Below are 4,964 nucleotides of genomic sequence, written 5' to 3'. Positions count from 1 at the left end.
GATATCTGGCATATTAATGCCTCCCATTTTGTTTTTGTTACCTAGAATTGCTTTTGATTTTTGGGGTCTTCTTTGGTTCCATACGAAGTGTAAAATTATTTTTTCTATATTTGTGATGAATGCTAATGGGATTTTAATAGGTATTGAATTGAATTGAATCTGTAGATCAGTTTGGGTAGTATAGACATTTTGATGATGTTGAGTCTGCTGATCCACGAACACGGTATGGATTTCCATCTGTTTACATCCTCTGCTATTTCATCCTCAGCGTTTCATAGTTCTCCCTATAGAGATGTTTTACCTCCTTTGTTACGTATATTCCTAGGTACTTTAATTTCTTTGTTGCTATTGTGAAGGGAATTGAGTCTTTGATTTGGTTCTCAATTTGATTGTTGTTGGCATATATGAATGCCTCTGATTTCTGTGTGTTGATTTTGTATCCTGAGACTTTACTAAATTCATTGATCAGTTCCAGGAGTTTCTTGGTTGAATCGTTGGGGTTTTCTAGATATGATATCATATCATCAGCAAACAGTGAATGTTTGATCTCTTCTTCCCCTATTTGGATACCTTTAATTCCATTTTCCTGTCTGATTGCTGTAGCAAAGACTTCCAGTACTATGTTGAACAGAAGTGGAGATAGTGGGCAGCCTTGTCTGGTTCCAGTTCTAAGTGGGAATGATTTCAATTTTTCCCCATTCTGTATGATGTTGGCTATGGGTCTGCCATATATGGCTTGTATCATTTTTAAGTATGTCCCTTCTATGCCTATTTTCTTAAGTGTTCATATCATGAAAGGGTGTTGAATTTTGTCAAAAGCTTTTTCTGTATCTATTGAAAGAATCATGTGGCCTTTTTTTTTTGCTTCTGTTTTTGTGGTGAATTGCATTTATAGTTTTGCGTATGTTGAACCATCCCTGCATCCCTGGGATGAAGCCCAATTGGTCGTGATGGATTATTTTTTTGATAAGCGTCTGGATTCGGTTAGCTAAGATTTTGTTGAAAATTTTTGCATCTATATTCATTAGGGATATTGGTCTGTAGTTTTCTTTTTTTGTTGCATCCTTTCCTGGTTTTGGTATCAGAGTAATATTCGCTTCATAAAAAGGTGTCTGGGAGGTTTCCATTCTTCTCAATGTTGTGGAATAGTTTCTGCAATATAGGTACTAGTTCTTCTTTGTAAGTGTGGTAAAATTCGGGTGTGAAGCCATCTTGACCGGGACTTTTCTTTTTAGGGAGATTTTTAATTGCTGTTTCTATTTCAGCTGTTGAGATTGGTCTGTTCAGGGAATCTATTTCTTCCTGGTTGAGCCTAGGGAGGCTGTGTGTTTCTAGAAATTTGTCCATTTCCTCCACATTTTCCAGTTTGTGTGCATAAAGATTTTTGTAGTATTCATAAATTATATCTTGTATCTCTTTGGGATCAGTTGTGATATCTCCTTTTTTGTTCCTGATGGAGCTTATTAGAGATTTCTCTTTTCTGCTTTTCGTTAGCTTAGCCAATGGCATGTCAATTTTGTTTATTTTTTCAAAGAACCAACTTTTTGTTTCATTAATCTCCTGAATAGCTTTCCTGTTTTCAATTTCGTTTAGTTCTGATTTGATCTTGTTGATTTCACTTCTTCTGCTGGGTTTGGGGTTGGTCTGTTCTTCTTTTTCCAGCTCTTTGGGTCATTTCATTAGATTGTCTATTTGTGATCTTTTTGTCTTTTGGTTATAGGCATTTATGGAGATAAACTTTCCTCTCAGAACTGCTTTAGCTGTGTTCCAGAGGAGTTGATAACTTGTCTCTCCATTGTCATTTTCTTCATAGAATTTTTTATTTCCATCTTGATTTCTTCATTTATGAAGTAATCATTTAGTAGGAGGTTTTTTAATTTCCACGTTTTTGGGTAGAAATGTGAGTTTTTGTTACGATTGATTTCTAGTTTTATTCCACTGTGATCTGAGAAGGTACATGGTATGATTTCTATTTTTTTAAATTTCTTGAGATTTACTTTGTGTCCTAGGATATGGTCAATCTTAGAGAATGTCCCATGAGCTGATGAGAAGAACGTATATTCAGTGGATTTTGGGTAGAATGTCCTGTAGATGTCAGTCAGACCCAATTGTTCCAGGGTTTTGTTTAAATCCATTATTTCTTTATTAATTTTCTGTTTGGAGGATCTGTCCTGTGCCGTTTGTGGGGTGTTGAAATCTCCGGTGATTATGGAGTTGCTATTAATCCATTTGCTTAGATTCAGTAAGGTTTGCTTTATGAAACTGGGTGCACCTAAGTTGGTTGCATATATATTTAAAATTGTTATCTCTTCTTGTTGAAGTGTGCCCTTCACCATTATATAATGACCCTCTTTGTCTTTCACTACTTTTGTTGGTTTAAAAACTAAATCGTCTGAAATTAGAACTGCCACTCCAGCCTTCTTTTGGCTTCCACTTGCCTGGAATACTGATCTCCACCCTTTTACTTTTAGTCTATATGCATCTTTGCAGGTTAGATGTGTTTCCTGAAGATAGCATATAATTGACCTGTATTTTCTTATCCATTCAGCCAGCCTATGTCTCTTGAGTGGAGAGTTTAAGCCATTCACATTTATTGAGAGAACTGATAGGTAAGGTAGATTGCTGTTCATTCTGTTGGGTTGGATGTTGTTGCTTTGATTTCTCTCTTGAGCCATTGTATTATCTGGCCTTTAATCTTTGGCTTTTGGTTGTTTTTATATTCGTGAGTTTATATTATGGTGTCCTGTGCATAACACTGTTTTGAGTACTTCTTGTAGTGCTGGTCTATTCTTGGTGAATTCTCTGAGACTTTGCTTGTCTGAGAATGACTTAATTTCTCCTTCATATATGAAGCTTAGTTTTGCAGGGTATAAGATTCTAGGCTGGGCATTGTTTTGTTTCAGAAGAGTGAGAATGGGACCCCAGTCTCTCCTTGCTTGTAAAGTCTCATTAGAGAAGTCTGATGTTATTCTAATTGGCTTTCCCTTGTATGTTACTTGCTTCTTTTGTCTTACAGCTCTTAGAAGGGCCTCTTTAGTTGATATTTTGGTCAGTCTGATGACTGCATGTCGTGACATCTTCCTGTTTGCATTGAATCTCCCAGGGGTCCTCTGAGCTTCTTGAACTTGTATATTGAGATTTTTAGCAAGGCCTGGGAAAGTTTCCTGTATTATATCTTCAAATAGCTTGTCCAACCCTTGAGTGTTGTCTTCTTCCCCTTCTGGTAACCCTATTACCCTCACATTAGGTTTCTTCATATAATCCCACATCTCTTGTAGGCTTTGCTCTTTTTTTCTTGTTTCTCTGCTCTATCTCTGTGACGGTTTTATTTAGTTGGAGGATGTTATCTTCAATCTCTGAGATTCTTTCTTCTGTTTTATCTACCCTGTTCTTGAGACTTTCCACTGTATTTTGTAGTTCCTTGAATTGATTTTTCATTTCTAGGAGTTCGGTTAAACTTTTCTTCATTGTGTCTATTTCTTTAGTGAACTTTTGTTCTAGGTCCTGGAGGCTTTTTGTGGTTTCTTTGTGTTGGTTATTCAGTTGTTGTTGCAGCTCGGTGAGTGTTCTTATGATCCACATAGGAAATTCCTCTTCTGTCATATTGGTTGCCTGATTTTGGTTGGTGTCTGTTTCTAGGGGGCTGGTGCTCCTATTTGGGGGTGTGTTTTCCGTTTGGTTCTTCATATTTCCTGAGTTCCTTCGCTGATTTCTTCCCATGTCAATCAGTTGTTGTTTCTTTCCTTTAGGTTTTTGTTTGAGTATTCACACACCTTGTTTAGTTTCTGAGCCGTTAGGTGGTGTCTGTGGGTGAGATTCGACCACTCCCTGTATAATGAGTCAGTGGGTGCCGTGAAAATGCTGTCCAGGATGCCGTCTCTGTCAGTAGGTGGCACTTGCTTGGAGGAACAGGCTATGCTGTTTATTTTGTGTCCTGTTATCAGCTCTTGTTCTGGGCGGAGTTGGGTTAGGAAAGCCTGCCCTCAGGCACCACCAATGCTGTTAGCAGGGGTCAAAGTTCTGTTCTCTGCTTCCAGGAAATGGTGTCAGGGCGGGGCTGGAATGGTCCCGCTCAGCCAGAAAGTCTGGGTGTGGGGGTGGGGCTGTCTGAGACCCGCAGTCTGGAGGAGGCCTCACTTCTTTCCACCCTCCCCAACTCCGCAGCTACTCCTGAGCCTCTGCCAGCAGGCCAGACCACATGCCACCAGGCCTCCCGGGACTGTGATGCCGGCGGGGAGGTTCCCTGCACAGGAACGCCACCTGGGCTGGGCGCAAGGCCTCCTTTTGGGAGGAAGGTTGGCCTCTAGGATGCTGATCTGCCCCTGAAGGCACACACACCTCAGTAGGCTGTTCACGTATAACCCTCCTGTGCCCTGGGCAATGCTAGACCTGGGTGCACGGGATCTGGTCTGCAGGTCCGACCTCTGAGTCCCAGAGTTCACACTGTATCCCCACCAGGGAGAGGAGTTCTGGTCCCAGTTCACCCACAGGGAGCCCAAGCTGGGTCTATGTCTCTCAGCCTCTGAGTTGGCACCGTTCTCCTGGGAACACCGTGCCAGCAGCACCTGGGAGGGCTGACGGGTACGGAGCTCACAGTCTGAGTTCCCCTTAGTCAGCTGTAGGGTCCCAAAAGGGAATGTCCCATTCCCTGGAGGTGCCTCTGGCTGGTGGCTGTATTGTCTCTCTGGGCAGCCTCGGGTAGGGTCGGCGGAGGGGAGGAGGAGGCAATATGGCGCCTGCCTCGCGGCTGGGGTCTGTGCACACAGAGGTGCCGGGAGGGAGTTGGGAGCCTGGTGCCGCGTCCACTACTGCCTCACCGCTAGCTGGCGACGGCCGACTCTGGGCTGGTGTCCGCAGGTCTCTCCACCCGCTGGGGAGCCCACCAGCAGTCCCAAATGCAGGGGAGGGGAAAGGTGACTGATCCACCTACCCTTGCCGCTGGTCTCCGGTCTGCTCCGGCGGTC

The sequence above is a fragment of the Microcebus murinus genome, chromosome X (genome assembly GCF_040939455.1).
Source record: "Microcebus murinus isolate Inina chromosome X, M.murinus_Inina_mat1.0, whole genome shotgun sequence".
NCBI lineage: Eukaryota > Metazoa > Chordata > Mammalia > Primates > Cheirogaleidae > Microcebus > Microcebus murinus.
The sequence above is the reverse complement of the archived record's forward strand: the minus strand, read 5'-3'. Positions refer to the sequence as shown.